Here is a 10,746-nt window from a genome sequence, read left to right as displayed (position 1 = left end):
GATTCAACCATTGAAAAGTGTGCCTTGTGCAGTCATTGTGTCTGAAAGAGAAACAAGAAACTTGGTGATGCATCTAAAACCAGGCTAAGTGACCTGGGGCCACTTCAGTGTCACCTCCATTGATGTATTGAGTTTCAAGGCTGGAGACAGTCTCTGTCATACACAAGCTATCTATCACCTGTCAATCATTACACACCAAGGTGGCCCAGTGTAAGGGCAGCGCTTTCTTTTACTTTGACTACATAGGCTTAGATCTATCCCTTGTCTCTGTTTTTGGTTTCCTCAACTGTAAAGTAAGAGAGTGAGTTAGGTCGACCTCCTCAGTCCCTAACAGTCTTTGTCAAACCTAGTCTTAGCACCATGGACAGTTCCCCACCCCACCCTCACCCTCCACCCCCCAATCATGACCTCTACAGGATGACGGGAAGGACAAACTTAGCTTCTCATCTTGCAAGAGTTTGCTTGAGGACCTTTCACCTTTACTTCTGTGGAGTTGTGTCTCCAGTTGCCACTCCCTCTATAGTTTTCATTTGTTCTAGAACTTTCTAAATTCCTCTCTCAACTACAGAGAGAGAATGCTGACATGAGAGAGAAATGAAGCCGAACAGACAGTAACAGGAAGCAGCTAGGTTCTCCACACAGCTCTGCTAAGTTACCCATCGTTTCCTCTCCCTGCTCACCCAGTCAATGCTCAAATGGGAAGATGTGAGGACCGTTCTTGGGGTGTCTATGGCTACCATCTGCAGAGAAATAGCATGGCCAGAGAGTTCCTGTTAGAATTGCAACAGCAGCTGCATGCTTCCTGGTGATGTAGCAGTCACTGGACTTGCTAGAGTGGGAGCTAAGATGGTTCTATTAAAGTAAAATTTCTCTGCTAAAGCATTCTTGTTTTTTATAAATTTGAGGGTAGAAACTAAAATAGACTTTCTGTCATGGTATACCCAACATGCCACATGCAAAAAAGACTTAGAAGCTAGAGATTTGTCTTTCTGCCTTTAGAGGAATGATCTCAAAAGGGAGGAGGGGGCATGTGCAATGGCAAAGCGAGACACAAGGGAGACATCTTCTCTTTCAGGAATAAGAAAATGCAGAATTGATACTGTAAAACTTCATGACATGTGACATGTGGTGAAATGAAGGGAATTTTATATAAGGAGATATTAAAACAAGGTAGGTTTCATGGTTTTTAATTTGCAACTCCCCCCTAAAGGAATCACAAGAAGTAATGGAATTATGTGAATTATTCAACACTAAGGAATTGGGGGGGTGGGTAGAGTATGAGGAAGGAAGAAGAGTATGAGGAAGATTCCTGACATGCTATATTTACACTTCAAGAAATCACACAGAATAGATGCTCACACTCATGTGGGTGCCGCTAAGGGATCCCAGAGAACCTGGGAGAAGCTGAGGAGTGTCCATCCACACATGGATGTTGTGTATTTTTCTTCTAGCCAGACATAAAAGAGAAGAGGCTCCCAGCCTCTATCTTCACATCCCCAATCCCCCTGGATAATTATCTCCAGGGCAGGGCACTTGTCCTGGTGAGACAGTCATAGGATTTAGAATCAGAAAACCCAAGTTCCAGCCTCAGCTCTGCCAAGCGTGGCCGTTTCATTATCTATAGAGAAGGGGGACTTTCTCAGCCTGAGCTTTCTCATTTAAAAAGGACAACAATGGCCGGGCGTGGTGGCGCACACTTTAATCCCAGCACCCGGCAGGCAGAGGCAGGTGGATCTCTGTCAATTCAAGGCCAGCCTGGTCTACATAGTGAGTTCCAGGACAGCTGGGACTACAGGAAGACCTTGTCTCAAAAAGACCAAAAAAAAAAAAGACAACAATGATATATCTGTGAGAACTACTTTACACATCTGGTAATCACAGATACTAAAGCTTTGCAAAGAAATGTCTACTACAATAAACACCTCAAACCTCTCTTACTATGATCCTGCAGATGCCAATTAATATAAATGATTGCATTGTGATTATTTTTGAACAACTTTACTGAATTATAATTCACATATTGTGCAATTTATCATGCAGAGTGGGCAAATGAATGCAGCTTTCTTTTTTGGTAAATTTACAGGGTTGTAACAGCCATCTGAAAAATTTCCTGTTAGAAAATTTTTCCTCCATTAAAGAAAACCCCATATGTATTAGCAGTCAGAACCTATCCTCACTTTGCCCCCATCCATAAATAATCACTGACCTGGAATAAACACAAGAAAAAAAAATTATTACTCACCTAATTTCTGCTCCATAAATTTGCCTAGTCTACATACTTCATATAAATGAAATCCTGTAACATTTGCCAGTTGTGACTGGCTTCTCTCACTTAGCATGATGTATTCAAGCCTCATCCATATAGCTGCATGTAATATGTAATTTTAATTCCAATTAACATACTATTTCATTGTATGGATACATCACATTGTCTTTATTCATAAATTGGGATTGTTCCTCCTTTTTGCTATCATGAATAATGCTGTCTTCGTGAGCATTTGTATACAATGTTTGTGTGAAAATATATTTTCAGTTCTTTGAGGTACATTCTCAGAAGTGGAATTGCTCAGTCATATGGTAATTCTATGTTTAACTTAGTAATCAATTACCAAAATATTTTTAGTGACTGCACTAATTTATATTCCCACCTGGCTGGGCATTGTGGTGTACTCCTTTAATCCCAGCACTCAGGAGGCACAGGCAGGCAGATCTTGTGAGAATGAGGTCAGCCTAGTCTACATAGTAAGTTCAGCTGGAGCTACAGAGAGATCCTATCTTAATCATCATCATCATCCCACCTGAAATGGAAGAGGATCCAATTTCCCTATATAAATAGCTGTTCTGTCTTCTCTTTTTATTTATTGTTTTTATTTTATGTGTTCGAATGTTTTGCCTGCACCCATGTCATGCAATGCCTGCAGAAGTCAGAAGAGGGCATCGGATCCCAAGGAACTGGAGTTATAGACAGTTGTTAGCCACCATGTGGGTGCTGGGAACTCAACCTGGGTCCTCTGCAAGAGCAGCCAATGCTCTTAACTGCTGAGCCATCTCTCCAGCCCATCTCCTCTTTTTATAATAGTCATCCTGGTCAGCAGGAAATGGTATCTCATTGTGATTTTGCTTTGCATTTCCTAATAATGAAGATGTGGCCATCATTTTTACATAATTTATATTTCCATAAGATAATATGCCATTTATTTATAATGGTGCTTACCTATGACTGCAAGGAGGGGAAAACTTTGTTCAGTTATGTCATTAAATCAGATGAAAACTATCAGGAGTCATAGAACTCCCAGGTTGCAGAACATCCCTGAGGCCTCAGCCCCAGCTGGAGGGTTCTGTCTCCTTCACCCTGCTCCAGAGCCATCTGGGGAATCTGGCTGATCCAGCCCAGAATTCAACAGCAAGTTGGAATCCTCTCATCCTGTGGAATCACTTGCTTATCTTTTTGTAGTGATCCTGAACTCTTTTAAAAGGTTGATTTTGATGGTAATTGTCATTTTCTTCATGCACAAAAATCAAAATCATATGCACACCCTTCAGGAACCCCCCCTCCCCAGGCTGGGTTGGGGCTAGTGAAGTCTCAGAGAGGCAGCCCGACCCTTCTGTTATTGACTTTGGGCACAAGCTGGGTGACTTCAGATCCAATATGGTGGGAGGCCACAAATCTGAGCTCCAATGACAGTGAGGGCTCACAATCAGCTTACTCTGGTCTTACAGGGATCTCAGTGAAGTGTATACAGAGTGAGGATGGAGAGTGGTTCACTCCCCATGAATTTGAAATCAGAGGAGGCTATGCAAGATCAAAGAACTGGAAATTGAGTGTGCGCTGCCACAAGATACCCCTGAAACGGCTGATCGAGGTATTCCAGGGAGGGCGGGGTGCACCCCTTCTTGGTGCGCTGTTTACTCATTGCATAGTTGTTGAGTTATGGCCAAAGCCCTGATGCCAGTGAGAAGAGAGGGACCCCACACTCATAGCCTGAGTACCGTGCAGCATACCAGTGCTGGTGCTGAAAAGGGTTAAGTTCAGGACCTCCGAGGACAGACCTGACATTCTGTCAAGGGTGCAAGTGGAGAAGTTTCTGTACTGAAACAAAATGAAGAGTCTAGAGTCAAACAAACAGAAGATAATCCAGAGAAAGAAAGACATGAAAATCGAGCCATGGCTAAGCAGCTGTGTGAACTAGGTAGATGACTTGTCTGTACTAAGGCAAAATCCAGTAATAGGGACTATCTGTGGAGGACTTTGAGTCCACGTAAGTAGCTCAAATTCAAAATTTAGACAAGGATTCAGCAATGTCCTTGAAGTTAGAAAAAGCATTTAAGGCCGGGCATGGTGGCACACACTTTTAGTCCGAGCATTCGGGAGAGGGGGCAGAGGCAGATGGATCTCTGTGAGTTCAAGTTCAGCCTGGTCTACATAGTGAGTTCCAGGCCAGTTGGGACTACAGGGAGACCCTGTCTCAAAAAGACAAAAAAAAAAGAAAGAAAGAAAAAGAAAGAAAGAAAGAAAGAAAGAAAGAAAGAAAGAAAGAAAGAAAGAAAGAAAGAAAAGAAAGGCCAAAACATTATTATCATCATCGTCATCATTATTATTTGGCGTGAGAGGTTTGAACCCAGGGCTTCAAGTATACTGAAGACTCCATCCCCGAGCTAATGCCAACCCCTGACAATGCTATTTGAAACAACCATGTCTCTGTCATGATTTTGTTATCTCTCTGTTCAGCCAACCTATTATTTATCCTAGAATGCTTAGCTCAAATGTCACCCCTGACTGTCCTAACCCCTGGGCTCCCTGAGCCCAATACTTGGACCCTTCTCACCCTGTTTAATGTTGGTTCTTCCACAAACCTCCTCTTGCCCCCTCTGGGGTTTGCTATCTTTGGGTGATCCAAATTGATCAGAGTACCTGACACCCAGTAAGCATGTGAGAAGTAAGTGTGTGTTGACTGGCTAGTCCTCCTGATGGAAGTGAAGCTGGAGTGCCTCGGGTGTGAACAGAAAGATGCAATGATTGAGTAAGACTGAATATGTCTCAGATTTTAGGGAAGGAGCACCTGAGAAAGAGAAAGGGTTCTAAAGAGAACCTTCCAGCTGTCCTTGGACAAAGTCTGTAATACACATTCAGGCAGAAGCCTTTGGGAGGAGATTGGAAATGTGAGATTCACCCCAGAAATACAGATTGACCACATAGTTAGATCTTTTTATCTTTCAGAGAAAATGTTTACCTGACCCTTCAGGAAAATGTCGCAGGAAATTACAGGTGGGTAGTATAGACCTCCCTGTAAGTTCGCATAATGTAACTAACTTTACACACTCAGTATCTCATTCTATGGTATCTAAATTGGGCACTCATAATGAAAATTAACCTTCCACCTTGCGGTGCCACTATTTTTTTCCTTTCTTTCCTCCCTTTCTTGTTCTCAGCATGTGCCTTCACAGAGGCGCCTGTGCTACATAGAAAGCTAGGTCTTCTTTGAATGTTGACGTCTTTGAGATGGCGATGATGGCGCCATCAGAATAGACCTCATACATGGGATTTAGCAGTGGATGCAATAGTTTTAAGGCATCAAAATTTTAAAAAAGCAAACATGATAATGAAATACAGAAAAGCATCTCATAATAAAATGGAAGATCATCTTCAGCTCAAACTTGGATATTTTTTCTCCTTGATTTTACTATTTTCTAACTTGAATGGAATCTAATGTAGCAAAATTTTTCATACAGCATTCAGGTAACAGTAGACTGAGTCATTTCATGAACCTCTATTTGCTTCCTGATTGCCGAGGAAATACGGCCAGCACCCAATACACCTACCACAGAGCCTTGCATTCTCTGAAGGACTGAGCCTTTAACCCCTGTGCCAAATAGGTACTGTAAGTGGAACGTACATGAAACCATATGTCTTTTTATGAGCTAGGTAACTGTATTTGTTAGCTTGGTTGGTGCTGTGACAAAAGTAGACATGAATCAGAGAAATGAAGACTGGCCTCCTCCACGTCCCCCTTATTATTCATTCCAGTTCATGGAATGGTGCCCCCACATTCAGAGGGTCTTTTCTCCTAGTTTAAACCTCTCTGGAAACACCCTTGTAGATACACCCAGGGGTGTGTCTCCTAGGTGAGTCAAACCAGCTGAGTAAACAATGAAGATGACCCACCCAAGTCCACACATTGTCAATGTGACACCAAACACATCACATTTAAACCATAACATTGCCCTCTCGGCCCAACATCAACCTTGTATCACAAAATGCATTAATCTCTGCTCACTGTGTGGATGCAACAGCCCCTCAGGCTCCTACCACTCCACCTTCCCTGCCGAGATGAACTGTACCTCCAAACCATGAGACACAGCAAATCCTTCCATCCTTATGTTGCTTTTGGTCAGGTATTTAGTCATAACAACCAGGAAAGTGACCAATTCAGCAACCAGAGGCAAGTCCTTCTCTGGTCCTTCGCATCCTCTCCCACCTTCCAATAAAATGTACACACAGACACGTGCAGTTCTTCCTCAAGGAAAAATTATTTTCCCTTTATCCTGGTTTGTCTCTCCATTGCTGTGACAAAACACTCTGACCAATACTGACTTGGGGAGGAAAGGGTTTATTTAGCTTACATATCCTGGGTCACAGTTCATCCGGGAGCCCAAGGTAGGAACTCAGGGCAGGAACCTGGAGGCAGGAGCTGGAGCACAGGCCATGGAGGAACGTTGCTTACTGGCCTGCTCCCTTGGTCCCTGCTCAGCCTGCTTTCTTATGCAACACAGGCCCACCTGCCCAGGGGTGGCACTGCCCACAGTGGGCTGGGCCCTCCCACATCACTCATCAAGAAGATGCCCCTCAGACATAGCCACAGGCCAGTCCAATAGAGGCAATTCCCCAGCCGAGGCTCCCTCAACCCAGGTGTGTCAAGTTGACACTAAAGCTATCCAGCATAATTAACCCCTTGTCAACCTGACATACAAACATCAATATTAAACCACAGCTTTCTAGCACAGGGCACACCTAAGCAAAACCAAAGTCCAGCAAAGTAGCTTGAGGCTGGACACCTGGGATTTACTCATGATCTTCTGGGCTCTGAAGGGTTCTGGCAGCTCCACTTCTCTGACTCTGCCGTCCACAGCACACACAGCTCATCTTGCAGACCCAGGCCAGCTCCATTCCACACCTACTGCTGTCCTTTGTGGTTGTCCCATGGGGCACACCTAAGCAAAACCAAAGTCCAGCAAAGTAGCTTGAGGCTGGACACCTGGGATTTACTCATGATCTTCTGGGCTCTGAAGGGTTCTGGCAGCTCCACTTCTCTGACTCTGCCGTCCACAGCACACACAGCTCATCTTGCAGACCCAGGCCAGCTCCATTCCACACCTACTGCTGTCCTTTGTGGTTGTCCCATGGTCCTGGCATCTCCAAAAAGCTGGGGTCTCCACTGAAACTGCAGCTACACCTCCACCAATGGCCTCTTCTTGCCTCTTGGGGTGCAGAGCCTCAGATTCTCTCTATGACCCCTTCAATCTTTGCTGCAACTGAAGCTACACTTTCACCCATGGCCTTTCCTGGCCTCTTGGAGCACCAAGCCTCAGCTGCTTTCCGTGTCCCCTTCACACTTGCAACACCAGAACCATGCAGGAGACTCTCACACATTACCAAGTCCTGCTTCCAGATTGAAATAGAAGTGCAGGTCCCCTGTGTGTGCTGATCCTGAGGAAATACCTCCCAGAAGACTTCACCACAGTGATGCTGGTATCTCGTTACTTACAGCTGATTTTTCAGCCCCAGCTAACCAGCATCAATTGTCCCAGTAAAGCAAAGGTTTTACTTCAGGTTCTGGTCTCTTCTTAATCACAGCTGATTCTTCAGCCCCAGCCGACCAGAACTCACAGATTCTCAATTCAAAATGTCACAGGAACAGCCCTGATAGTCTTTACTTCCCTTTGAAGCTTCACAAGCTGGGCCTCCATTGTCTACAACTCTTTCAGCATAACTTTTCCAAGCTCCACGGCAACAAACTCTGAGCATGCAATAGCTTTTCCAGCCTAAAGTTCCAAACACTTCCATAGTCCTCCCCAAAACACCAAGGTCAGGTCTGTCACAGCAATACCCCACTCCTGTTACCAATTTCTATCCTGGTTTATCTCTCCATTGCTGTGAAAAAACACTCTGACCACTACCAAGTTGGGGAGGAAAAGGTTTATTTAGCTTACATATCCCAGGTCACAGTTCATCCGGGACCCCAAGGTAGGAACTCAGGGCAGGAACCTGGAGGCAGGAGCTGGAGCACAGGCCATGGAGGAATGCTGCTTACTGGCTTGCTCCCCTGGCCCCTGCTCAGCCTGCTTTCTTATGCAACACAGGCCCACCTGCCCAAGGGTGGCACCACCCACACTGGGCTGGGCCCGCCCACATCACTCATCAGGCAGGTACCCCACGGACATGGCTACAGGCCAGTCCAATGAAGGCAATTTCCTAATTGAGGCTCCCTCAACCCAGGTGTGTCAAGTTGACACTAAAGCTATCCAGCACACCCTTCTTGAGGACAGGGCTGCTGGATAGGAGGCTCTTGGAAGCTGTGTCTCAGAGGAGGTGCTGACCCGGAAAGATATCTATTTTGATGCCACCTCCTTGGGTCCTGGAAGAGCTGTGCAGAGTTCCTTTTTATCTGTGACTGATTCTTGCTTTCTGGAAGAAGACACTAAACAGATGGGATGCTCAGTGCAGAACCAGAACCAGGTCATGGTTTTTCCAACAGTGAGCATCAGCAGCATCCTGAGGAAGGGGAGACAGAAAGGGGACCCGTCATCCCTACACACTGCAGGTAGAGCAAGCCATTCTCCGACTTCCACAGCAGGTCCTCTCAGGCCGCTGGGCTTCAAAGTCCACTGAAAGTCTGAGACTCAGGCCTTTGTAGTCTGCATTGTTATCTGGCTGATTTGAACTCGCAGCCACTAGGACATGTCATCCCTTGGGTTTCTTAGAAACTACTATTTGACCTATTCAGTGAGACTTTGAATGGTAGGTTCCCTTACCATTCCCCAGAGTAAGAGTAACTCAGTCTGGATCTCCCAAATGAGGTAGAAATGTCCAACTCACAGAGTCTACCCTTGTTCATGGCTGGAGTGCTTTGTAGCCACAGGGAGCAGCTGCCTCTTATTTTGTGCCTCTCTGTTGGTATGAACAGAATTCCCGGAGTGGCAGATCCCAGGATCCATTTCTACTTTGATAAGTCTCTCAGAGCCCCTCTTCCACTCAGGGCCACTTGAAGTTTCCATTCTGGAAACTTTCCTGTCTGTCGCTGTCAGCACCTCATGACAGCTCCCCAGCTTGTGGCAGGACTGTTAAACTTTCTGGTGATGACTGGGGTGTTGCAAAGCAACCTGATACCAGAACAGTCGTCTTTCTCCCAAGTGAAGCAATATTTATTCATTCGTGACAACATAATTATGAAGCACATACTCAATGTCCAAGTTCTGTTAGAGAAGATGGGAACAGTATGTCTTACCTCAAGGGTTGTTTCAGCATCACTTTAAATGTTGAAGAATCACTAACAGGGTGAGGTGGGAGATTCTAGGCCCACCAAAGGTGGACAGTGACAGGACCTCCTTTCACGTGATGTCCCCATGATCACACTTGTCTGTGGCACTGGCCCTGGGCTGGAGATAAGACCTGAGGCTGTCTGTATCTCAGAAGGAAACAAGACAGGTCATTGTACTAGATGACCAAATGCAAATGTACAGTCCAGTGTTGCCTCTGAGCAGTCAGCCAGCCTGGCATCTTCTTGAGATTTGAATAGTGAGAGGGGAGGGAGACCATCCAGAGGAAGAGCCACAGCCCTGAGGGCCTTGGAGTCATTTGCTCTTCAGGGCCACAGCCACAGGAGGGCTGCAGAAGGGGGTGGAACTCCTCTCTGGGTCACCTGGACTCCAGAACTCTGAGCTCTGTGGGTGCTGGGGGTTGTGTAGTGACCCCCAACCTTTTTTTCACTGGTGGGGTTCAGACATCCTGGGTGATCAAGTTGAGGGAAAATGGCTGTGAGCCTTTGACATCAGAGGACAAGCAGTATTCTCCAAGTTCACCTGTGAAACCAGGCCCAGCCTCCTTGTAGGGCCACAGGAAGGCTCCCTGGGGACTGGGACCAGAGAGGGGAACTTGCTCTGGGCCAAACAGTTCTTTGACATCAGTCTCCTAGTAGATACATAAGTCCATAAAAATAGGTACGAAAAAATAGGTAGCTATTTTAATAGAAAAACTTTAGACAGAATGAACTTAACAGATATTTGAGCAAAAGGTTCATAAGTTGTGTGCACTCAGACATCAGTTCCAGTAAGCCCACTGCAGGTGCACAAGCCCTAGCTTTTACAAGCTGGGGTGAAAGTCACACTGAGAAAACACACTCAGTCAGGAAGGAAAGACCCTGGTTGCAGATTTGGCGGTGACCTTGTATGATTGAAATCTCTGGTTTCATTTTGCAGTTTGCATTTGGGTATTGGATTCCTTTGGGGTTTTTTGTTTGTTTGGTTTCTTTTTGGGTTTTTTTTTTGTTTGTTTTTTTTTTTTTTTTGGTTCTTTTTGAGACAGGGTCTCCCTGTAGCCCCAGCTGGCCTGGAACTCGCTATGTAGACCAGGCTGGCCTTGGACTCACAGAGATCCACCTACCTTTGCCTCCCAAAGGCTGGGATTAAAGGTGTATGCCACCACACATAGCCTGGATTCTAATTTGTTTATGTGGGAAATCAAAGCACTGG

The 10,746-nt window shown here is 45.4% G+C and overlaps 1 long non-coding RNA gene across 1 annotated transcript; it reads left to right on the top strand.

Moving 5' to 3' along the window:
- Positions 1-1,133: 1,133 nt before the first annotated feature.
- On the top strand, positions 1,134-5,266 carry LOC108491384. The gene is made up of 3 exons (XR_001872719.1): positions 1,134-1,170; positions 3,721-3,863; positions 5,219-5,266. It is a non-coding gene; the product is annotated as an uncharacterized LOC108491384 (long non-coding RNA).
- Positions 5,267-10,746: the final 5,480 nt, after the last annotated feature.

Source organism: Nannospalax galili, unplaced genomic scaffold (genome assembly GCF_000622305.1).
Source record: "Nannospalax galili isolate Female #2095 unplaced genomic scaffold, S.galili_v1.0 scaffold220, whole genome shotgun sequence".
NCBI lineage: Eukaryota > Metazoa > Chordata > Mammalia > Rodentia > Spalacidae > Nannospalax > Nannospalax galili.
The sequence above is the reverse complement of the archived record's forward strand: the minus strand, read 5'-3'. Positions and strand labels throughout refer to the sequence as shown.